At 41.5% G+C, this 26,838-nt stretch overlaps 1 protein-coding gene across 1 annotated transcript in view; it reads right to left on the bottom strand.

The window, feature by feature from the left end:
• Positions 1–26,838, bottom strand: part of gpr158b (G protein-coupled receptor 158b) — a 139,801-nt gene that overhangs the window by 72,332 nt on the left and 40,631 nt on the right. The gene's annotated exons all lie outside the window — the stretch shown is intronic.

Below are 26,838 nucleotides of genomic sequence, written 5' to 3'. Positions count from 1 at the left end.
TCTCTTAAATGTCTCTTGTAGTTTCTCTTAATTTTCTGCTAAGAGATTAAATTAGGGAAGACAACTGCACCAAATGTTCTTAACCATCCAAATCTGCTCTTACTCAGCAGTGCTGAATGATGAATCCCACTTAATCACAAGTAACCTATTAGCACAGGTAATGCCCCCTTAACACTGTAATGGCAGGTGTGGTGCCATGTGCAGACTTTGGCAGATGAGTAACCAAGAACTAACTACGAACTGGAGAGAAGACACCCAAAAAATGCTATAAGAAGAAACACATCCGCAGTGGTGAAACTGACGCACTGTTAAATAAACTTAAACAAAGTAAGGCTGATTTTCTAGAATGTCAGTACTAGTGTTACAGTAAAATCAAAAACCCAGCAATGGCAAAACATTTGTGATGCTGTAAAGGCTGTGTCAGCAGCAGTAGTAGAGGAAGTATTCAGAACCTTTACATAAGTAAAAGTACTCATACCACACTGTAAAAGTACTCTGTTACTAGTAAAAGTACTGCATTGAAAATGTTACTTAGGTCCGGTGTGTAGGATTTAGGGGGCTATATTGGCAAAAAAGGAATATAAAACAATAGTATGTTTTTCATCGTGTTTAATCACCTGAAAAATAAGAATTGTTGTGTTTTTGTTGCCTTAGAATGAGCCATTTATATCTAACAAAGGGAGCGGGTCCTTGCTAATAGTGATCACCATGTTTCTGCACTAGCCCAAATGAACAAACCAAACACTGGTTCTAGATACGGCCATTTGCGTTTTCACATTTTTACACCGGCCACTGTAGTTAGAGGCTCACTTTCAATGAGCAGCGTTGGAGTTCTATTGATTTGTCATGTAAAACTGCTTTATTCAGTGTTTTTTGTTTACTGTTTAAACCACCGGGTCTATTTGTTTTGGAGAAGAAGAGACCTCTCTGGGTAATTACTTCAGCTTCTACTGAAAACCTCCTAAACGTCTGGATGTTAAGTTACTGGAGAAAAAAAAGGTGACCGTACATTAGCATGCGGTGGATGGGATGGCATCAGTGATATGCTGAACGTAGCTGGAGATATACTGATTTGGTAATTTTTACTGTTTTATTCAGTGTTTTTACTAATGTAAATCACTGAGGTTTTTTTCAGGGAAGAAGAGACCTCTGCAGATAAAACTTCCTGAATGTCTGGATCAGGAAAAGGCGAGCAGATTTTCACTTATCAGAGAAACATGCCACCAAGCAAGACGACAAATAGCATTGTAGATAAACTGAGTTGTAATGTGGAACTGCTGTATTCAGTGTTTTTGTAATCCACTACACTTCAGAGGGAAATATTGTACTTTTTACTCCACTATGTTTTAATTTTTGCTCACAAATATTATGAAAATAAGCAAGTGCAGCTGAAACAATTGATAACAAAATTAATAGGCAGCCCATGAAGTCATTTTTCATGGAAAAACATTTCATAGTTCCAGCTTCTCAGAAATGAGGACTTACTGTTTTTCCTTTAATAACTTAAATTATTTTTATTCATCGACTAACCGTTTCAGCTGCACATGGTTTGTGTGCAAAATGCCTAATTTGTAAAGTAACTAGTAACTCCAGTTATCAAAAACTGTAGTGGAGTAAGAAGTACAACAATTCCTTTTGGAGTGTAGTGAAGTAGAAGGAGGAACTTGCCTAAGATTAAAATACTCGAGTACCTCAATTCTGGTACAAGATTTGAGTAAATGTACTTTGTGACATTCCAGCTCTGGTCAGCAGAGGGACGCACAGTAACTGACATTACAGTTAATTGGGATCAATGCATCAGGTATGGTAGTGTTTCTTTAGCCCACAAATTTTATAATCCAACGATTACAATAACTGCACCCTGAGGTCCACATGAAGGTCATGTTTTCCTTGTTTTCAGTTTTTGTCAGTATTTCCTGTTCTACTTCACTTCCTGCCCCACCCTGATTGGTTTCACCTGTCCCTCATTACCCGCCCGTCCCATGTCTATTTAGCCCCTGTGCTGCCCTTTGTCTGTTGCCAGTTTGTTCTCAGTTGTGAGTGTGTGTTTTAGCCATTTTCTCTAGTTTTCTCATTGGATTTGAGCAGATTTTTGCATTTTTAATCCTGCTTAAGCCTACTGCCCTTATATACCCACGCCTGTGCCCCCAGGACTGACCTTCCTGTTTGATAGTTTGGTTATGAAATTCATGCATGTTCCTCAAATTCAAAACATATGTCTTTGTGTTGGACAACAATTTGTGGACTTTAAAAACAAGTTTTTTTTCTTATCTTGGTAGGAGTGCTCTCGACCACTATTTACTAATTTTACTTTACTTTATTTACGTATTTGATCTTTGTACTAACAAAGAACAAAAAATGGATACGAACACAAATAAGAGAAAATTCGTTTTTATATTTTTTCTTGCATGAGACCCAATGTTAGAAAAAAAAATTGAATATTTGAAGAAGTCACCTCAGGTTCTTGGGAATGGTGCAATATTTCCTAGAATTTTACAGACCAAATTCAAGAAAACACTCTGCAGATTAATAAAAAATAATTGTTAGTTGCAGCCCTCCAGTAATAAAGACAGACAATTATACTATCCAGAAATGAAGAGGAACCACGATGGACATCAAGTAAACATGAGGTTGAAATTACAGCTGCTGCAAAGACATAAACACTGATTGTGTTGATTGTTCTCTTCACACATTCATTAATATTTCAGAATTTCTGGCTCCACAGTACGCTTCAAATGCCTCTTGAGTAAATATTTGCATTTGCAGGGAAATATTGTCAAGATCTGGATGATTCACGGGACCCAACAGTGGGATTACAACAGTTTACCAGTGGAGAGTGATGTAACATTCATAACAGACTAAATAAAGGCTGCAGTGTTTTACAGGCTCTTCATCTATCACTGAAATCACTGACAGCACAGCTAATGAACTTGTTTCAATCATGTTATTGAGTCTCCTACATCGTGCTCCTCTGCAGCGTGAAGCAAAAGACGCCCCAGTTATAAACATGTATGGTGTCAGGGGAAATCACGGGGCTTTGCCAAGTAACAGGGAAACTAATTAATATCTAAATTAAGAATTAAGGGTTGTTTGCAGAATTTAAGCGCGTCTGCATAATCCCAGCTTGCATGGAGAACTGCGGGAGCTACATGGGCTTACGTGCCATCTGGAGCGAAAACACACTCAGCGACACTCACACACAGGCACCAGTGTGGATTCTGTACCCTCATGTGAACGTACATATCCCTGTACTAAAATAAAGCTGCAATAAATTTGACATGAACATTCATTAATAGTGCATTACATTGCATGCGTACAGTAAAAACAGTATATCTCCTCTGGGAAGCCTGCTGTGGAGAACAGCAAGGCTATATTTATGCTTCTGTGATAGTCACTGATGGAGTCATTTTATTTTTCTGATTTTCAAAGCAGAGCCCATTTTGAAGGGATGGTTTGGTGTTTTGGGAAATACACTTAGTTGTTTTTTTTCCTGAGAGTTAAATGAGAAAATTGATGCCACTTTGTGCTATGAAGCTACATGTAGAGCCAGGAAGCAATAAGCACAGTATAAAAATAGTGAGGCTAGTTTTCTTCAAAGTTTAGAAAAGGCACCTCTTAAGCTCAGTAATAAACACGTGTCTTGTCATTTTCACGTTTTGTTTGCAGGCGTATGAAACAAACAAAACAAGGTGTTACTTTAGAGGTGTTGTTGGGTGGATATATAATACGGCAGCTGTTTTTCCTAGCTTCACATCTTTGTTGCTAAGCTAACCTTCTCCAGCTATACTAATGTTGCATTCACGCAATGTCAGCAGAATGGGAAGAACAGGAAAACATCCCCTTATCCCGACTTGGGACGCAATTCCAAGATGTTACCCCTGTTGCTAGCCTTGTAGTCACACTATTTACTTTTGCTCTTATTTGGAGCAGTTTGGTATCAAGTGAAACAGATTCAACCAAACAATATATAACTCATTTAGAATTTACTGGATGAATTGTTTAAGGGGGAGCAATTATTCACGCTTGTCTTTCTCTTGTCCACTCTGCGCTCTCAGCTCCCGTGTGAAGTTATAAGCAATTGTTCCGCTTCAGCTCAGTGTGAGTCTCTTGCATCTTGTTGTCATCTTTGGTGCATGGTCCCTTGAACAAGGTCGAGAAGATTACTAAGATAATTTGTTATCTTAAATTTTGTTATTGTGTTACAGTAATAATTAAATAAAACAAAAATATAAAACATTAAGGACCGGCTTTCATACAAATATTGTTTTTTAAACTATTCAGCTGGCAAGTATATACACTACATTGGCTTTAATAAACTGAATGTACTTAAAGTGTGCACTGTGCAGCTGTATCATCTAGGAAAGCAGAAGTATCAGATCAGGGGCCTCATTTATAAAGGCTGCGTACACACAAAAGAAGGCGTACGCCACTTTTAAGCAAAGTTTGGGATTTATAAAAAACAAACTTGACAGGAGATGGGAGACTTCGGGGGGAGCGGCTCTTCAGGGACCAGCAAGATCCATTGGCCCATGATGACGAGTGGCTCATGAGCCGGTTTCAATTGCCATGCGCTGTGATCCTGGACCTCTGCGTTGGGCCCGGCACTACAGAGGAGCACCCACAGGAACCACGCCGTGCCAGTCCCTCTGCAGTTGGTAACAACACTCAGTTTCCTGGCGTCACAGCCAGACGCGCTCTGTTGTGGAGCGGGCCATCAGGCTGCTGAAAGGCAGGTGGCAGTGCCTCGATGCCACAGGAGGGCGTTTGTGTTACACAAAGATTGTGTATTATTTCCATTTCCTAGAGAGACTGTTTAGATCTTTTCAATTAAAAAAAGACATCACCAAAATGTTAGGCTGTTAAACCTTTGCATAAAACTATTTTTGTCATGCAGGTATGTAAGATTGTGAGGGCTTGTGCTACACAACATGGCACAGAGGGAGAATGTGCCACCACCACCACCACCACCTGAGGCCAATGTCATCCCTGGACCCCCCCCCCCCCCCCCCCCCGCGCCAGCGTCTGGATGTGATGCTACGCATATAACAAAAACACAGTCCACACAGTCCGGCCCTCTGAGGCAACGTTGTTGACAGCATCTGCCACATGCTGCCACTCTTCTGCCTTTTTGGCATTGGCATTAGTAATGTCCATACTGTGCCCATCAAACAACACGATTTTTCTTTTTCCACCTCATCTACAAGAATTTCCACTTCACATTGCATGAAATTTCGTTTCTTTGCTCTTTTCCCCTCTTGGGCCATCTTCAGACTCGGTATGAATGAATATGTATCAAGGGTGTTCCCCCGACCTTTTATAGCCACATATGGGTGGGGCAGGGTGCTCCCTCAGGTGCGCCAACTTTAGAGTTGATTGTGATTTATAACTGGAAACAAGCGTAGGACATGCGTGCGCACTGTGTTATAAATCAGGTAGTTTTTGTGCGCACGCATTTCCTGTGTTTCCTCCGTACGCCGTTTGTAGTGATCTTTCCTACGCACAGTTTTATAAATGAGGCCCAGGACTTGGTATTGGCAGATGTTCATTCATTCATCTTCTCTAACCACTTATTCTGTTGGGGTCATGGGGGGGCTGGAGCCTATCCAAGCTGTCATTTGGGCAAGAGGCTGTTCACACCTTAGACAGGTCACCAGACTATCACAGGGCTGACACATAGAGACAGACAACCATTCACACTCACATTCACACCTACGGACAATTTAGAGTCACCAATTAACCTGCATGTCTTTGGACTGGGGGAGGAAGCCAGTGTACCCGGAGAAAACCCACGCTGACACGGCGGCAGAGCGGCTCCCCCACCCCAAGGTTTGAACCCCCCACTTCAGGTTTGAACAAAAGAACCCTCTTGCTGTGAGGCGACAATGCCAACCACTGCACCAACATGCCGCCAGCAGATATCAGCAGACACTCATTTACAGTGTAAATGTGTGTAAAAGTAATCCCTGTGAGCAGAAACCTCAGGCTTCAAACTGTTCTGAATGCTTTGTTTCCTACGATTTTTTTTTCTACTCTCAAAACACAGACGTCAGCTTGTAATGGATTTTCTTATGTGGTCGTCTGCTCCCGGCATGTTACTGCAAGTGTTAACAGTACATTGCTACATATAGCTACATGCTAATGTCAGGGAAACCGTATTCTTGGTTGCTGATATTGTTCTCCATTTTTGGATCACATTTCTGCTGAAACATATTTCAGTTGTGAAAATTTAAGTTTGAAAGCTTTTTCTTTTTCACGGTAGAAAGTGCCGCTATACTCTGGTACAGATGGTCCTCGGCTTCAAGTACACTGCTACATCTAGCTGCATGCTAACGTCAGGGGGTAATCTGTAATTATGGTTGCTAAAGTTGTTAATTTTTTCCCAATATCAGATCATATTCCTACTGGAACATGTCTGTAGAGATTTTGGTTTAGAAGCTTTATTAGTGACTTTGTTAGATATTGTTGTCATGTTAGAAAGTGCCACCATACTCCATTACAGTCACTGCCCACCTGCAATGATGCTGCAGAGATGCAGAGGACCCAAAATCACTGAACACTCATAGTAGATTGGGCCTTTATGGGAGGGTGGCCTTTAAGAGTCAGGTGCTACAACAGAGCATCACAGAGGGCGAATACAGGTGTTCCAGCACAGGCAGTGTGAGGAAAATAAAGTGTTTTTTAAACACTGAAACATGAACATGTTCTCGTAGAAAGAGACGCTGGCTTTGCAGTCATTTTGCCATCAATTTCTTGACACTGCTGGAGTTGTTTTCACTTAGTGTGAGATACCATCACTGTCAGATACATTTTCCAAGTTGGTTGCTCATAATTTCGTCTAAACAATAAGACATAAATGCAGCATTAGCATATACGTCTAAACAATAAGACATAAATGCAGCATTAGCATACAGACATGAGAGTGGTATTGATCTTCGTATCTAACTCCTGGCATGAAAGCAAATAAGGGTCGTTCTCAAAATGTCAAACACATTATCTAAAAACAGAATGCGATTGCTTTTTGAGGGGATTTGAAATCAACTGCAATGTGCAGATCTGTAGAAAAAGACTCTGCTGCACAGGAAATGTTACTAAACTAATTTATTTAAAATATCACTATTATATTTGGGAGCATTTTATGCCTTTAGTGCCACTAGAGCAAGAGCAGAGAGGCAATAAAGGTCCCTAGTCGGACTCCAGCCGAGGACATTGCAGGTCATGGTTGGTGTCTTACATAATCCCTAAACCCTAACAAACAGATTTTGACCATAAAATATCCCCACCATAGCAGACTCACCACTTCTGCCTGCAGCATGATACATTAAACTGATATTTTGCAATCCATTTCCTGCAGAGCTTTGGTATACCATGAAAAAAGGGACAGGAAATGTGACCAGTAAAACCTAAATCCAATATACAACATATCTGAATTTGGTATTTCAGTGGTACTCTCTTTTAACTCCATGTCATTTTTGATAAGACTTATTTTTATGTCTTTATTTTTCTCAAGTGGAAGGGTTAATGCTAAAGCCTCCCGCTGAACTTCTGCACAGATCAGTTGTTTTTTAAAGCTGACAAACAGCCCCAAATCTCTAAACTGGGAAGTAGCAGCAGGAGGGATGAGCTGCAGAGGGTATAAGTGTCTGAACTGAAGTGCAAATGGTTGACAGAATAAACAGATGCGGTAAATCATTGCTCCAGTGTTGCACCAGTGAAGACAAGCAGGCCCGGGAGTTATGATGCATGTTTCCACTTTTTGGAAGAAAGAATATTCATGTCACACCTTAGAGACTCCACCTCTTGTTTTTATTTTTTTTTCTTATGAGGTATGTAAGATGTAAAATGTGTTGGATGGGGATCCTTAAAGCTATTTTGGGTTTAGCTGTGAACAAAAGGGCAGACAAAAAAACAGGACAAAAATACAAGCATAGTGTTTTGTAATGTACAAAATATCCTGTTGTGCATTTCATCTGGTTTTATCAACCCTTGAACTTTTCTGCCTCTTTCACCTCCTCATTAGAATGGCAGCTGAAATTCAATGTCCTGATGATTTCACATTCACACACAGACAATGTGATGCTACCGAACAGTTTGTGTATTTACACCATAATCAACTACACAGCAAGACTACATATGTTACAAAGACATCTTCTGGTTATGTCATCTTGGTTAATGTCAAGTTGTCATAATAAGGACATCCCAAACAAATTTAATGTCAAATTGTCATAACAAAGACAACTTCTGGTAATGTCACTTTGATCAATGTCAAGTTGTCATAATCAAGACAACCCCAACAATGTCAACTTGTCATTACAAAAACTGAATGACACTTGATGATAACAGTCATAAATGTTTATGACATGTACATAATGTTCATGACAGGTTCATGACCGTGTCAGGTCACAGTTATGAAAGTGTCATGTCCAGGTATGAAAATGGGTCGGGGGTAAAAAAGGTGAGAAGGATACAAGACCCAGCACCTGCTAGGGGGTCCTGGGGTTATGCTCCTCGACTGTTTTTTTGGTGTAAAAATGAGCTTCCAAGTGCTCATATCTGATTTCTTTTAGATTTACTCTAGTGGTGGTCACATGCAGAATTACAAGATTGCTCAAAAACAAAAGTATGAATGTATAACTAAGTGCAAATAAAGTATCTTTACATGTTCACATATGCTGTATAAGAGACGAGACCAGGGGTGGACTGGGTCACAAATTCAGCCCGGGGCATTCAGCCCGGGGCATTTCAGGCATACCGACCCACACACCGGCCCACACACCGACCCACGTTTCTACCTATAATCCTGTATATGCTTGTGCACACTACACAAATGCTGTCCTAAGAATCAACTGCCTAAGAAAATCAGCAGTTATTGTTTAATTCCAGACTATAAAATAAATGCAATAATGAATTGGCCACAAATGGCGATGTGCTTATTATTTAACTTAAAATAGGAGCATATGACTCTGTCCTAATGCATCTAATTTTACACACAATATAATTGTCTGCCGTTTTAGTCACTTATTACTACAACAAAAAAATCCCACTTACAGTAATACTACTAAAAAGGTTTTCCTCTGGCTAAAATGTAATGCATAGTAGGCTATGCCTTCACATTGCACCTGTCATATTTCTGGTCTCATCCCCCTCCTCATCACGACTGGGGTTAGTCTGTCCCTCAGCTTCATTGTCCTTGGGACTGGGAGCACCAACTAACGTTAATTGCATGCATCCACAGGAAAAAAAGCAAGCACATATTTTCTTTTAGTACAGGTTTAAATTATAATGACCTTATGCAATACCTAGTACGCTAGTTGGCCTCTTGAAATGGACACCTAGAAGAAAAAAGCAATTTGCCAAAACCAACCTTGCTCATACACACTCACGAACGTTAGCTAACGTTAATACACCTGCTATAATGGCACTGTCGGCTCCGGCTCCAGCTCCATCTCCGTCGTTAGCAACACCAGCAGCCTCAGCCTGTCAACCAACACCGCGGCCAAACAGGTTTGTTATTTTGGAGCACTTTGCTGCCTCTTCTTGTAAAGATTTAAGTTTTTTAATGGTGCTAAATGGTGCTAAATGACGACTATTAGTTGACAAGGAAAATTCTTAGTCGGGGGCAGCCCTAGTTGTTTGTATATTTCAGTCTGGACAAAAGTGGCTGACAAAAATAGAGCCACCGCTCAGAATGACCTACAAACATGATGTGAGCATTTGCAGTGCATTTAAGAGGCAAAAAAATATATTCCAGAGGAAATACCCATATTTTACACCACGTTTAAAGAGTTAGCACATTTTAGGATATTTCCTTCCTGACAGAATGAGCTACCCTACTTTTAAGTACACTTACAGCGGTAGTAGTCCAATCCAATTGATCTGTCGTTACTGGTGTGTCACTCTGATGTTTTCAGAAACATAAATGTTTTTTAAAGTGACACAATATATGAGCTGGCTTTATTATCAAGAGGTGGAGGGGCACGTGGATGGCATGTCACCTAAGTTAGTCACCTGCAAAGTTGCAGACCACTGCTCGAGAGCCAGACACAACAAAACCAGTTGGTATTTGGCAAGTCATCGCTGTGTTCCAGCGGCTTTTTAGGCACCAAATGTGGGTGTTTTTTAGCAGCCCATCACTGTTCAGTTTAGGACTAGCTGTTACAATACTTTAATGTACATGCTTGAAAAGATGAGTGGGAGTGATAGTGCTGTCTGGGGGTTTCTGAGTTGGAGCCAAAAGGTTAAGGTTACATGGACTTAAAGGTAGGAAAGAGCACAGTTAGACAGAAAAGTAATAGGAACAAAAGGAGCCAAAGAGAGACGTCTGTGTGGACGGAACTCTCCCCCGCCGGACTGGGCCGTACACTCTACCTCCCCTACTCCCTCATTTTGATAAGGGAAGAGAGAAGAAACTAACAGGAGAAAAACCTACCTAACTTTATTCAAGGTAGAGTTTAACTGATCAATTCCTTGTTGCTGCACATAATTAAGATTATGAGTGATAGTCGGAGCCATCCTTGGGGCACAGGTGGGGGTTTAGGGAGGGTAAACGCGTCACTGGGGTCATCAGGTGGGTACTCTTCTTCCCTGGTGTTTCAATGATAGGCCCACAACACCTCCAGAGGGCTCACTGGCAACACCTGGCATCCCAGGTGCGCCCCCCTCTGCTTTTATTCCCTTGAAACCCTGCTGTTGTTAGTGACATCTCGGGGGCCCAGGTGGTGTCTCTACTCTTATTCCATAGCCACCAGTTTGCCTGTTTATTTTCCAGGTGCCTGTTTGGCTGTGCCAGAGAAGGCTTTGATATAATGACGCTGGGCTGGGCCTCAAATTCCCATTTCTTTAAACAGTCTGGTAGTTGCCTGCAGCATTTTAGCCCCAAAAGCAGGTGTTTTGTAGTGCCCCATGGCTCTTCTTCCAGTGGCTTTTCAGCTCCGAAACATGGGTGTTTTTAGCGACCCATTGCTGTTTTTCCAGCAGGGAAGAACAGCGGTTGTTTTTTTACCGAGACATTGCTGCATGATCTGCATGACATGCAAAACATGATCTTTTCCTAACCATTACCAAGTGGTTTTTGTACCTAACCCTAACTACACCACAAACACGGCATTGTTTAAAGTTTCAACGTATCTGCCACTAATTAACATGCAAATGTAAGGTATCTGTGGTTGTATGTGGAAACATACAATGACACAACATGAATAAAAACCTGAGCATAAAAAAACAAATAAAATAACAAAAACAGAAACCGAGCCGCAGCAAGCTGCAGCTCATGTACTGCTGTAGCAAATCTGTGCACGTGTGTGAGTATTTGTGCGTATTCTGTCTCTGGAGATAAGCATACCTGTGAAATTAAAGTCTACAAAACACAGGACGAGGGCACTGATTTGAGCTGCAGCCTGATCATTTTTTTATTCCTTCAAACGAGAATGAATCTGGGTCTGGGCCAGGATGTTTCTACCTCTCTGAGTGGAGGAGCAGGTGGCGAGCCGAGGACTCAGCCTCCCTGAGAGCCTTGAACACAGCTGGAGTCCAACTTTGAAACTTTGAACATCTGCTAGGCAGAAAAGATGAGAGATAGATGGACAGATGAATAGATGTATAGATGTATAGATAGATAGATGTATAGATAGATAGATAGATAGATAGATAGATAGCACAAATACTCTATAGCAAATTGAGGAACCCCCTGACAACAACACTGACTCATCTCTGTACTCACGCTAATACAGACATAAACATACACCACCAGCATTTGTTATGAACCTATTTTCTGCTTACTCCAAAGGAAGTGGAGACTCATTAAGATAAGACATACCCAGGGCCACTGAGGTGGGCAAGGATGAAATATGATGCCTATTTTAGACCGTTATTGGGCTGTGTGCATCCGATTCGTTGCATTTATTAAACCTGTCTGTGTTATCACAGCAGAAACAGTTTTTGGTTCCCAGGTGCATTTTAAAATGCAACAAATAAGAGTGTCAAATAAATAAGTGCACCTGACTTGAATACCCCCTCTAATTTCAACCTTGTGCGAGAGGAGTAACACTGTTGTTTCCAACCCGGCCACATTACTTGAGCCCCTATGTCTCTCCAGAACTAGTTCAAGTACAGCTCTCACAAGTAAAATACAGGAAACATGCATGTCGCACAGGAGATTGACAAGGACCATCAAAACTAGATAAATGCCACCCAATACCCCTGAACTGCCTCACTAGCACACCGCTCCATATGGCGTCTATCACCGCTGCTGCTTTCTCGAGCAAAATATACACACTCATGCAGCAACACACACACACACACACACACACATACACACACACATCTAAAGGCAGGGGGTTTAGCGGTGCCAAGGCCGGCCTCGCTTTTCCTCAGCCACTATGAAAGGGCTATGAAACGGTCGTTTGACGTGTCTCCGTTTGATGGATCACCTTCATCAGACTGCAGGCTGAAAGTGAGAAAGTATTTTATAATTGCACCTTACTTTGGATGCAGTGGGGGCTTTTAATTCCAAGTTTTTTTTTTCCAACACCTGGCTGGCAGGGCTCAAGGTTGCATTGTCAATCACAGGGAGTGCAAAAGACTTATCTTTTCAGCCTGGGCAGAGGATGTTTAATCACAGAGCCAAGACCTGATCCTTGCATTTTCCCAGACCTTGTTTCGCTTATAAATGGCACTTGATCATTAAAGTATTAATTTATGGGGGGAGAATACTCGAGCATACTTTGATAATGTGATTGTAAATGTTAACAGTTTGTGTATTTTAACCCTCTGTGACCCAACATCAACCCATTTTTGTCTTTTTTTGGGCAGGGACATGGGATGTTTATTGGGCAATAGCAGGCCAACACTACATGCCCCATGGAAGTGGTTTACATCATCTGAAAGCTGGGAACCTGAAGATTAATTTGAGATGCAGTTCAGCACTGTGTGTCAAAATGTTGTCATTATAAAATTGTAATATGTTTCAGACAATATGTTTCAGATAGGCACCTATTAAAACTTTGAAAGATTGTGGGTAGGGGCTTAGAACATTACGATGGAAGTATATGACAGCCATTCCTTTGTTCAGTTATGTCTCATTAGTATTTGGGTTGATATTATTGGCTACACAGTTTTGGGTGCTAAATATAAGCATTATGAACACCAAGACTTTGAGGAACACCGAGGAAAAATCCATGCTGTGATTTGTTATCAAAAACTTTTTGACATTTGTAGATTTCTGTATGAATTACATTTCTCTGCAATTGGATGGCGAGCACTTCTGTCCTCGGGATTACTCACAAATCCTGCTTATTGACAATAAACCCATGACAGCCATACATCCACTGAAGGTCTGCAGTTTGTGGCTGTCAAGTTTCATGAGGCTGTGATTATCCCAGAGGTCACAACAGGTCATTTTATACAGTGATGTAAAGTTTCTAAAAATGGCCTCAGCTCAGTGACAAAGTGACTATGGGGACTAACATCATAACACATGAATATAAAATGGGCTCGATGAATCCACTCCAGTCTCAGCTTTCCAGTCATACCCAATTTATGTAATTTAAAGACTGTTTAGGGACTCCAGCATAAATAAATATCCAAATACAATAAGTGAAAATAATAGATATGGTGGGCATGTCTGTAAAGGGGAGACTCGGGAACCCATTTTCAATCAGATATCATGAGGTGAGAGGTTAAGGGATCTCTGTGAACATGGACATGCTGTTTGTCCCTCACCAAATTGTAGCCTAACTATGGAGCGTTATTTAACCTCCTTCCTGAGAAGCTAGCATGGTACAGTTGGTACCACTAGCCTGCTACAGCTTCAGACAGGAATGTTGGCTGGGAATGCCAGCAGCCTGGAGGGTCTTAGAGCTAAAACTAAGCATTTAGGGAAAAAATACACAGGTGCCCTTATTTTCTGAGTACACACAAACGAGAAAAAATTTTTTAAATCAGACTGAATTTCCATTTTGTTTCCTTTTATTCATTCAGCCTGACATTGCGTTTGTTAGCCAGTTCCTGTTTGTTTTGTGCTTACCGATTAGTCAAGGTTGTGAAAAGCGATAAATGTCAAAGAAATATGCTGATTCACCAGCTGTTCTTAAAGTCGACTTAAAAACAAACAACTTTGTCAATCTCATCCATGGTTGCTGCCATTTTAATTGGCATTTTCTGCCAAAATACGATCCAAACACGGTCTCTTCTGGTTCCAAAAAACCAAGACTGCGACAGCTGAAATACGAAACTCGAGGCTTCAAAAAGGGAGTCCACAAATCACTGGGTCACCTCACAGTAGCTACTTCCATTTTTTATACAGTCTATAGGAGCCTAGGTTATGGGCTCTATTGGTTTGCTTTTGTGATCTCCTGAAGTGATGACATTGTAAATGTGAGATGCCTAAATTGTCTACAATGTCATTATTTAATATTTTGTCTTGTTTTTGCATTTTGTGTTGACCCCAGGAAGCATATTTACCAAGATCACATAGTAATAAAATAAAAAGTAACTGATTGAGGTGGGGGTAACCCAGCAGCTCTTGTGTTCTGCAAGTTAAAATTATGGAGTTTGTCAAAGGAGTTAAGTGCCACTAAAGAGAGCATGGATGGGATATAATGGTTTCAGTCCCCCATCAGACAGGGCTGTTTTATGGCAAGGTAAAGTAGTACAAAGTATTCTCCACTTAAAGTAATTTTGGGGTTTTTTGGTGGCTAAAATATATTTTACTGCTGCTCCTATCCACAGCGGTACATCACTTAGCTTCCGTGGTGGTACTCCAGCCTGCTTCTCCAAACTGGGGACGTGCTGACTGACATTTACTGTGTGTTCTACATTGACTATGGATAAATACCTAATACAACGCCACTTCAAAACATCCAAATGATCACTTTAAAGGCACCTACCAAACTCTGATTGGTTGCTTTTTCTCCAACTGTGGAAAAAAAGTCAGGAATGTGGAAACTGACTCAAAGGTGTGGAACCAAGCTGGGTTAAAATTGCATTACTGCATTAGTGGAGCACAAAAATAGTCTACTTGCTGCATTGCATTACGGACTTATGAGGCTCCTGTCAATTCTCCCTTTTCTAGGGTGGACTTCTCTTTTTTATAATAGATGAATGTCGCTATAAAATGATGAGTCTGGGAAGAACTCGTTGCTCTTTGCTTCCGTAGGGCAGATTAATGCCTAAATTATACTGCATATGTTCCAATTGTTCTACAATTAAAGTCCATTGTGGCTAATTATCGGTAATACCCACACTTGGTACAACAAATTAGACCCAGCTGTTTTAATGATAGTCTTTTAGGGTGACTTTCCCCTTGAAAAAGTTTGAGAATTAATCTTCATGCTTAAACTATACAGTGAAATATGAAAACAACAATCACAACATAACAGCCCATTAAATCCCAGCGACCACTTGCTAATCCATCTAACAAATACAAAACCACAGGTTTTAACGCAGAGCCCTCAGCACAACACCATGTAACAATATCTCTTGATACTATCATGCAAAGTGCAAAAACATACTTCACATGAGAGCCGATACGTGTTCCACAGACTGAAGTAGTGTGAAACCTAAAAATGAATTATCTGTAACGTTCACATCGAGGCCCCTCATGTTTGGACTGCAGCCTGTGGTACCTGTTTCAGGTTTCTCACCGTACAATTTGATAAAAAGCTGTGAACACGACACCAAGATGGGAGTTGGCAAGAGAGGAAGAAGAGGGGGGGAGGGAGGGAGGGAGAGAGAGCACTCTGCGTCCCTCAGAGATCTATAAATACACTGAAAGCATTAAACCCTAAAAGCATTACAATCACTCTGTCCCCTGGGTATGGAATCTGCCTGCTGCTGTTTCACAAGACTACCAACCACTGAAACAGTGGATGTCTGAGGAGAGGAGACCTTGGACTTAAGCCTGTCTGGAATTTATCCATCAAGTTAAGAGGAAAAAACTGCGATTATATAGCCGCTTATTGATTGGTGGCTTGTCGTGGTTACAGTGCTGAGACTGGAGATGGAGTCACCAGGAGGAGCGAGCTGAGTGCAGCTATTGGTCTCCCTGCATCCTTAAAGGACATTAGCTTTTTTAGAAGGGATGAGCGAGTACCCCATTAGCTGTATCTGTATTTATATCTGTTTAACCAACTAAATTATCCGTATCCATAGCTGTAATTGGAGCAGGCAGGGTTTAAATGAGGAGTGGGTGCTACTTAACCTGGAACCCAAATGAGGATTTTTCTTCATCATGAGTACGGATATTGACAAATGTTATTTGAATGATATTCGTACTTGTTAAAAGAACATTATCTGTACTGGATACTTAGTTGAGTATTCGGCCCAACCCTATTTTTTAGCTTTGTTCATCTGACAAGAATTCAAATAAAGCAGAGCTTCAAATACACAGCAAGACAACAACTGGAATTACGCCAGTTTACTTGGCCTGATTCTGGGGTGCCAGTCAAGTTGGGCAACCGTCACTGCCCAACTTATGTCTTCCGGCATGCCGAGTTTGGTCCAATGCTGGGCCAGGTCATTTTTGGCCCAGTGGTGGCAGTGTCAGCAGCCAGGAACGGGCCAGTTTATTTGGCCCGATCCTGGGGCTTCATTCATCCCAAGTCTCAGCCAAGTCAGGCAACCAGGTGCACCCCGATTACTTTCGGCATGCCAAGTTTGGGGCGATGCTGAGCCACGTCATTTTTGATAGCAGCCAAGTTATGGCAGTGTTGACGGCCGAAAACAGGCCAGTTTATTTGGCCTGATTCTGGGCATCACTCATCCCAAATATCAGCCAAGTCGGGCCACCGGACACAGCTCAACTTATTTCCTCCAGCATGCAGAGTTTGGGCCGATGCCAGGCCAGGTCATTTTTGATAACGGTCAAGTGATGGCAGTGAGGGCAGCCGAAATCTGGCCAGTTTATTTGGCCCAAGTCTGGGGCATTATTTATCTCAAGTCTCAGTGTAGTTCTGCAACCGGATGCTGCCCAACTCATTTCTTAGGGCTGCAGAGTTCAGGCCAATGCTGGCTACCTGGGGATGGAGACAGACATACAATGGCCAAAGCAGAAAATGCTCGACCACAATGTGTCACATACCAACACTGCAACTCACCCACAGATATAAATGTTATTGAAATATATTAAATTCCAATAAAAAACAACAACAACACCAACACACATAAATATATTCTTTCTATTTAAGAAACCCAATTTAAATTTGCAAAACGACCATGATCTTACTTAGAGGCGCTTTCTTGCAGCCTCTGTTTGACCCTTTTCTTAAAGGCTTGTGGGCTCTGCACCTCCTTTATTGCAAGAGGCAGTTTGTTCCACTCTGTAGCGCCAGTATAGATAAAAGAAACCTTACGCATCATCGTTTTGAATCTATCAACTTACCTACCCTAGCCCTGGTATTGTGATTATGGACTTAAATAATAGTGACGCTAATTAGTGGCTCTGCCAGTTAGGATCCTATGGACCATATTTAGTTGGCTATAACGCGCTCTATCCTCAACTGGGATCCACTGGAGCTGAAAGAAATACAGGTGATGGGATTGTAGATTCAGAAATTTAAGGCTTTGATTTATATTAAAGTTGACTAAAAGGGAAAAATGTTCAAAAGGTTACCCCTGATTGGCTGTGCAGAGTTAGAAAATATGTCAGGAGTGAAAAGCAAGTCTCACTTGGCATTTTAAGACTTATGAGATGAACCCTCAGTTTTCCCACACAGACATCAGGATGGGTGGTCCCCAGCTCCCTACATGTACTCGACTGGGAGGCCTCGCTCAATTAAGATCCAACTGCTGCCGCCGACTTGACAGGCTCTTACACTTGGCCATTGCAGCCGCTGGGCTGCAGGCAACAGATTAGAGAGTGAATGGTGTTTCTCTGTGGCGGATGAATCCTCCTTAACGACTGCCCCCCTCTGCTGTCACTCCTCATCCCTCCCTCCCTCCCTGTCTCGTCCTGATCTCCATCCTATATGCATCCTTGTCCTTCCAGTCTCCTTCCTCAATTCATGCTACAATGCATGCGTCATCGGTCTAATTAAAGATCAAAGGAGAAATATGCTGGATTTGGCAGAAAATACTGCAAAGCATGCGCACTGGCTAATTCATATGTTTTTTGTTTAACTGATAATACTGATAATGGTGAATTGTTATACTTAAAGGGACAGTTTGCCCCAAAATCAAAAACACATATTTTCCTCTTACCTGTAGTGCTGTTTATCAGTTCATTTTTTTTTAGTGAGTTGCTGAGTGTTGGAGATATCAGTCGTAGAGATGTCTGCCTTCTCTCTAATATAATGGAACTAGATGGCACTTGGTTTGTGATGTTCAAAGCATCAAAAAATAAATAAATAAATTTTAAAAACTCAATGTCTCTTTCCAGAAATCATGACCTGGTTACTCAAGATAATCCACAGACCTTGTTGTGAGCAGTTTCATGAAGGAACTATTTTCTTTCTACTGAGCTATACCCACCAACCGAAACACCGCACAGAAGCAAGTGTGCATCTACTCATGGACAAGAAGCTTGTGCACATAATAGCATGAGATGTAAACATTATGGCGTCCTCCTTGGCTAAACTTTAATGTTAACTAGGTCAGTGGTGCTAGGTAAGTCATTTCCATAACTGCTACACTGTTAGGGGTCGCGGGTGTGCTGGAGCATCTCTCCAACTGATATCTCCAACACTGCAACTTGCACCAAAACAATCTAGACTGATAAACAAAACAGTTCAGGTAAGAGGAAAAATATGTGCTTTTGATTTTAAGGTGAACTGTCCCTTTAAACAGACTTACATTTAAATGAATATGGGAAAATGTGAACAAAAGAAGTCAGAGAGAGGAACATTTGTGCTCCATACTCCATGAGTCCATGGTGCAACTCACATCAAAAACCCTAGACTCATAAAGCACTGCAGCTAAGGGGAGAGTTGTGTATTTTTGATTAATTAAATTAAGTTTTAATTAAGTTTCCAATGTGAAGAATTTCCCAGAAAGCAGGCATGAAAGGGCCACTCTAGCAATTTAGTATATTTAACAGCACATTTAGCAGTAACCTGAAAGTAGGGGCACTTCCAAGAGGAGAGTTTAAATAAGAGCAGTTGAAATCATTTTAGTTCCTAGTTTGTGTCAAGAAAAAAAAATCCCAATCTACTACATACAGACCACCTCCAGCACCAGTTTTAATAAACACTGAGCCACCTACAAAAGTGAAGTCAGCAATTCTGGAAAAAGACTGTTGATATTTGAACTCAACAACCAAACAAATACAGTGCTCCCTCAGAAGCTCTGCTCATATCTCAGATGTTATTTACGTTTCATTGCTACCATGGTGTGGGGCTGTTACTTATGGGCAGAACGAAGAGGAGGGAGAATAGCCGGCATAGTGTTGTGTATAACTCAGCCTGTACCTCTCTGTTTGTTTCCACTTGTACAGAGCCAGGACTGCGTATGAACACCGGATTTTTTTGCACACACACACAGAACAGACAGCTGGCAAACCAGGAGGACATTTTCACTGAATTTCACATAAAGTGTATTGAATTAGAGCTGCAGACTGCACCCTTTACATTCTCCGAGAACATCACTTATTTAGGAAGCATTTTCAGCAAGGAGTGTGTTTTCCCAAACATCTGGACGCCCAAGCGATACAGCCTAAAAGCAGCGATATATATATATTGCTTAACAGCAACGTCACGTCCATCCTGTCGTATGGTTCTGAATGCAAAAACTAAAGCTGATGTGAAAAGGGTTGAGGCATTCCTTAATAAATGCCTGAGAGGGCATTTTTTCATTTAACAAGATCACAACCTTGGAGTTGAACAGAAAATCCTAAAGCAAGAACATTGCAGAAATAATGCAGAGGTGACTGTAATGGCTGAGCCTTGTGCTTCACATGGAGGCAGACTGCATCTTAAAGTGTGCTCCGACTGGACTCCAGGCAAAAGAAAACCTGGAAGATCAAAAATGACCTGGTGCAGAGCTGGTACAATGTGTTGCCAGGGATGGGGAACAATGGATGGAGCTGACTGTGGCCGCCCTCCCTGCCATCTCTTTCAAACTTCATGCCCCCAGTTTTTAACCCAGGCCTTCTGTGGAAAATATGACGCTCCAAGTCTGAGTGCAGATAACCCTGGTCACATCATCAGACTTTGAAAACTTCTCCAGACACAAAGGACATTCTTTTTCTGGCCATGCAGTACTGCCCATCACTAGAATACTGAGTTTTTGATGTGCTAAATTTGTGCATTTTCTTAATGTGACCAGTTGTTTTTAGCAAATCAACATTATGTATCCAGCCAGAATAGGGTCAAGAGAAGCAGTTGTTTTTCACTGAGACATTGCTGTTTCCTGCCGGTATGGTGCTACGAAAAGCAGTTGGTTTTTACTGTGACATCGCTGCATTCCTGCTGGGATTGGGACGCAAAAAGTGGTTGATTTTTACCGAGGCATTGCTGTGTTTCCTGCCAGGATAGTGACAAGAAAAGTGGTTGGTTTTTACAGAGACATCGCTGGGTGTCCGCTGGGATAGTGCCACGAAAAGTGGTTATTTTTTACCGAGACAGTGCTGTGTTTCCAGCCGGATGGTGCCATGAAATGCAGTTGGTTTTTACTTAGACATCGCTAAATTCCTGCTGGGATAGGGACACAAAAAGTGGTTGGTTTTTACGGCAACATTGCGTGTTTCCTGCCGGTATGGTGCCACGAAAAGCTGTTGTTTTTTAACGGAGACATCACTGACTTTCCTTCCAGGATAGTGCCACAAGAAGCGGTTGCTTTTTACCAAGACATCGCTGTATTTCCTGCCAGGGTTGTGCCACCAAAAGTGGGTATTTAAAGCCTAAACATGATCTTTTCCAAATCGCAACCAAGTGTTTTTTGTGCCTAAACCTGACCAAACATTAACCACAGCATTGCTAAAATGCAAACAAACGTAAAATTTCAATGTATTCTTTAAATAATAACATACAAATATAACATAGCCGTGGTCTGTAGACGTGTACAATGTCAACATTAGTCTGGCAGCCGCATTGTTACATTCACATCAATGACTTCCTGTCTCTTTAGGGTAATTATACAATTAATAAATAATTAAAGTCATTTTTTATAACTTAAAATATCCCTGTCATTGTCAAAGATTAGTGAAGCTTAACTGTTAACTTTGAATTATTCACTGACACTAGGAAAGCTGAGACATTTGCCTGCAGTGTCTCTCCACTGAATAATATTAAAGAATGGAAAGATATTGCAAAATCTCTTTTTAATAAAAAGTGTTTATAGTCGGTGCACCAGCACAAGTGACTATCATAAAGCTCAACTATGAGTGGTCCTGTATTATTGATGTAGTTTTTATATTAACAAAGGTCAAGCAATAAAATTCTCATGGTGAAAAGTGCTGCTCAGTGCTTTCATCTGGACCATGTGTTCAGCCCGTGTGTCTTGTACCGTCTGTCTGTACAGTACAGTACAGGGAGAAATAAGCGGTGACCCTGAATTCTAACGCACACCTTGTGTTGGGTGCTTTCATACCAAACACTTGCAGCGGCATGCATGTTTTGCATGAGTGGGCCCATTTGGAAAGAAACCCCTCAGTGTCACAGTCATGGTGGTGTATAGGATCACTCCAGATGGCAATAGGCTTTATTGGATACGGTACTTTATGTTAATTCACAATGTGAATTCATGCTCTGTTATGTGTGTATTCCTGCAGCCCCCAGATGAGAAAAGTCTTTTTCAATATAGATATACATTTTCACAGCTGCACAGTAAAGCTCGCCTCATTAAGTCGAGGATTTATTTACCTCTGTTTGACCTTTTTTAAAATGCAGCTCTGAATATAAACACTAATGGTCTCTTTGATGATGAAAAAGAACCTTAAACACACACATGCATTGCCAATTGGTGTACAGATGCAGTTGAAACACTTCAACCAAGCTTTAGCAGTAGAGCTTCAAACTCCCCCGAGGAGAGATGGAGAGCCTCTGGCAGTTATTTTCTGTCTCCTCTGCACCTCAAGTCAACTTTTTTTTACCTACTGGAGAGAAAAGGCAGGTAAAAAACTGGTTTTGTGAGTGTCTGCCTCCCTGACAAATACAGAATGACATATCTTAGCAAAAACCCCACATGCAGCATATTCCTTCAACCTAAACACCCATTACTGCGAACATTCTGCACAGGCTTTTGCAGCGTCTTATTCAGTTGGGTATCCCTTTCCTTACATGCAGTATTTATACTGACTTTAAGACTTTTGAAGCTTAAATCCTCTTCTTTCTCCGCAATGTGCCAGAGATGATAAGGATTGCAAAAAAAAGACACAGTAAGGCAGAGACAAATAATTTATGTCCCTTTTTTCACCCCATACAGTCCGAGGCTGCAGAGCCTGGTTTCTTGCAGCGGGCCAGAGGAGGGCCACATGTGTCCAGGTAATTAATTTTTCAGAACTCTCACATCACTATAAAGAGTAGCTGAGATGCAGCTAGAAATAATGGTGTTGCAGCCTTTGCTTTTTTAAGGCTGTGCTATTCAAGGTCTGCATGAATCCACAAATTAGGAGTTCTTTAGGAGGTAATTTATAGTTTCTGAAGCGGAGCTATGTAGGGTACTTACCCAGAGTCAGTTTATTACATACAGTAGATGTCATTTGGCATGCCACCAGTTTGGTGAAGCAGGCCGACAAGGAAGCTGAGCGATTTAGAGCTGTGGATGGATCAGCAACAAAATGTGTTTCAGCCATCAATATCAGTTTAAGTATACACTATTTAGAATATTGTCCCTGCATTACCTAAATGTCAAACAAGTGATTTCTGCCGTTATATCGCTCTCTTCAAAGCCAGAATCGATTGAGATAAACGCTGATGTAACATCACTGAACAGAGGAGCTGCTGGTCTACTGCTGCCTCAAACAGTGAGTTTGTGTTATTGTGTGACTTTGGTGTTTAAAAGGGTTAGTCTGGAGGTGGCTAAAATATGTTCTGTTGCTGACCCCCATCTGCAGCAGTACATTGCTTAGGACTCCAGCCTGCTTCTCCTAACTGTACACATGCCAACTAATGCCGGACCACACTGCCTATGTGAGCAGCACGTGAACCTCACTGAACTGCTGCTGTTCTCATGCGTGAGGGTGTTCACAGAGACAGTGCTGCAAGCCACAACATCGTCAACAACATGGGCCTGCAAAGACTTCACAATAAAAAGCCTTATGTTAATAAATGAAGGGATTCTGTCAACAGAAATGCTGTTGCGGGGCATTTATGTTGAAACGGAGAGAGGAAGTGTTGGAGTTAAAAAGAAAAAAATCATTTTTTCATGTCTGTTTCATAGACATGTAGAAACTGTAGTGAAAGGTAGTATCATGTCAAAACATAGGTGTGACTCCTGTCCTCTAGATGTGCCACTGCTGAGCAGCAGCCAAGCCGCAGTGTGTCTACTGTCTACTCTAATCTGTTAACACTGATGCAAAAAACAAAATTCCTAAAAGCCTAGTCCCAATTCAACGCCCAGTCTCTGTTACAAGCCTTGTGTAGCTATACACTTTGACAAATAAAGGCCTGTCTCATTTAGAAGCCTGGTCTGGTTGACAAGTATTTCATTTCTGAGTTGAGCAAAACCCGAAACAACAGAGAGAGATTCGCAAGCCAAAACCTTAGACTTCCCTAACCAAAAACAACATTTAAAGAAATGAAGAAGTCTCTAACCTGAGCAAAAACAAGTAAAATGTTCAGCAGCAAACAAAAAGGGCTTCTCACTCCTACCAAACTGCTGCTAGGTGTTCCATATTTACAGAGTACAAATCAACAGATGACTCAGAAATTGGCACAACTGCAACTAACACATCTTAACAAAGTTACTAAATTATAAACACATTACTCAACAAATTTGCCAAATGGCTTTTATGTGGCAACCCACTTACACAAATCTGTCATAACAATACACAGCACTAGATGCTGGCTTATATGGTGTGTTCCATTTGCACTGGGAATTTACAAGTTCCCAGTCAGACATTTCAACTGAAACACCCCTTAAATCATATTTCCGACTTGGAAAGTTGGAGAAACCTCACCAACTCCGACCACAAGATCCAAGATGGCTGCTTCACGCATCAACAGTAGTGAGAGCTGCAGTATTATACTACTATTACTGTTTATTTACAAGCTTCTGTCTTGTTTGTGTCTCATTAAATCAGTCATACTCCCAGTCACAGGTGCAAAAGTGTCACCTTTTTTCTGTAGAAGTTCCTTGGATGTGTAAAAGTGGATTGTTGACTACCCACTTGAGCTAACATAAGTTAGCTGCTGTGATTGGGCATACAAATATAAATTTTTAAAATTTTGTCAATATGGAGGTGCTACACAGCGTTAGCTTGGAGCTCATTTAACTGAAACCATGAGCACCGGAGACATGACATGAGACATTACTGACATGACGAAAAAACAAGTGGTGACTTCCTCTGTTACCTCTGGAGCTGTTATAAAGTCAAATTATGTGTCTGTTCTCAAGTTATTTATATTTCTTTAGCATGTAGGGATCCAACTAGGCATGTGCCAGTATGAGATTTTGACGGTATGATAACCGTGGGCAAAAATACCATGGTAACCGGTATTAACACAGTAACGATAATAATAATAATAATAATAATAATAAAACAGGCATCGTCCTATTTTCCTGCTCTAGACTTTTTAACGGTAGGCTAATATTCGTTTGACCGTTTATGAGCGACAGCACGTACCAGGCATCTCCTGTCAGTGCAACGCATCATCACACCAGTTGTTTAAATGTGTAGGCTAATAGAGACCCATTAAAAGTCTAATAGAACTGTTTCTAAACTTCACAAAAGTCACACCGCCCAGCAGCTTGTTGAGCTCCTCGTCGTTGCGACAGCCAGCTGCCGGTGACGGGGGATGATACGGGTCTTCTTGTTGTTGCAGGCAGTGTTTCCAGCCAACTCCAGGATCTCAGCGGTCAGATACTCCAGCACAGCCGCCAGGTAGACGGAGGCACCGGCACTGACACGCTCCGCATAGTTTCCTTTGCGCAGCAGCCTGTGAACAGGCCAACTGGGAACTGGAGCCCAGCACAGGAGGAGCGGGTCTTTGTCTTGGCTCTGACTTTTCCTCCGGTCTTTCCGCGGCCACTCATTTTTCTGATGCTCTCTAAAGTCGGGACAAAGTGGGTTCTTCTGATAACCAAAATGTGTGCCAAGTGTGTGCCAGTTAAAACGTACGACTGGCACAGGATGATCTCTGAGTTTTGCATTCCTGAAGTTCCCATTTATGAAGCGTAGGTTACACCGTCTGCCTTTACCGTCAGAATGGAAAATGGGCGGTAAGTGACACCGTGACATTCTTTTACCATGGTAAATCATGACACCGGTAACCGGCACATGCCTAGATCCAACCAATCAAAAAATTCAAAAGTGTTTCATTAAAATGAATCCCAGTTGTGAATATTGTTTTAACAGGATAAAGTAGTGTTGTGTTGCTATGCTGGGTGCTGTAATTCCCGAGTGCTGTGAAACAAGTGTCATAACACATAATTGATTTGTTATTCAAAGCTATCTTTTATACAAGTAATATTCATACTGATACAAATATTTAAGCAAATACTAGCACGGGCTACTGATACTGATTCTTTATAAGCACCTCATAAGACCCCACATTTACAATCTGAACTATTCCTTTAAAGCTTGTACACTGCAATGATAATAGCAGAGGTCACTGATCGATGCCGAGGAGAATGAGGCCTTTAAAGCAGCAGAAGAAGGTGAAGAGTATTTCTAATTATAACTTGGTCAGTTAAATAATGATTAAATGTAATGTAATGTAGACAGATGGAGAGATAATTCTGGCTTGTCTTTGTGCCCTCCTCTGAGGAGTTAATTGGCTCTAAGAAAATGGAGACACACTGGCTGGAGTAAGGGTGATGGAGAAGGCGAGAATGGAAAACAAGAGAGTAAAAGAGAGACAAAGAGGAAGTGATGGACAAAGATAGAGGGAGATTTGGGATGGTGTAAATAGCCATGGAAACAGAGAGCGTGGAAAGGAGCAAGAGGAGGAAGTGTAGCTGATTGAGGCAAGCAGTGAGAGCACAGACAGAGGGGGTAACCCTCCTTGGCTGTCACAGCAGTTTACACTCATTAGCAGAGCTCTTCCTTTGAAGCCCTTTATTTCCAGCGGCACGTTTCACAGGACGGGCGGAGAGAAAACACACACACATGCATATGTAAACACGCTGCACACATTGATGCTTCGGCTACTTACATTTCAAAAGCACACAAAAAGAAAAACATATAAACCTACTCAGATGCATCCAGTCACAAATCACCCACACTAATCATTCCCAAGTCCTCGTCTAATTATATAAGCAGTGGCTCCTTATGTAAGATGCTTCCCCTACGACTGTCGATCCATAATGCATGAAGTCTTGTATTTGGTTCATGGTGACACATTCTACCTTCCTCCACAGCCTCACTGTATCTGGGCAGACCAGAAAAAAAGGCCAAGAAGAAGAAGAAGAAGAAGAAGCTGAGCAAAAGGGAGCTCTTACGTATATCGGAAATTTAAAAACCAACTCATTCCTTGCTCACTTGGTTTTAATGCCAAAATTATTGTTTCAGTAAATTTCAGTTCTTTTAAGAAATTAAGGTAACCAATTAATATGAATACAAGAGAAGGTCTCACTTTGAAGTCATCAAAAATCAGCACATGGTCAGTGACTTCCTGTTTCAGACACCAACAAAAAAAGCCATCCTTTCACATCGGCATGATACGCTGATGGAGACTGATTTGTCTGCCCACGGGCGGCTGCTGTGGCAGGACCGCGTCACTGCTTCCTTGATCTTCGGTTTTCCAGCGG

The sequence above is a fragment of the Epinephelus lanceolatus genome, chromosome 12 (assembly GCF_041903045.1).
Source record: "Epinephelus lanceolatus isolate andai-2023 chromosome 12, ASM4190304v1, whole genome shotgun sequence".
NCBI classification, from domain to species: Eukaryota; Metazoa; Chordata; class Actinopteri; order Perciformes; family Serranidae; genus Epinephelus; species Epinephelus lanceolatus.
This window is presented reverse-complemented; position numbering and strand designations above follow the sequence as displayed.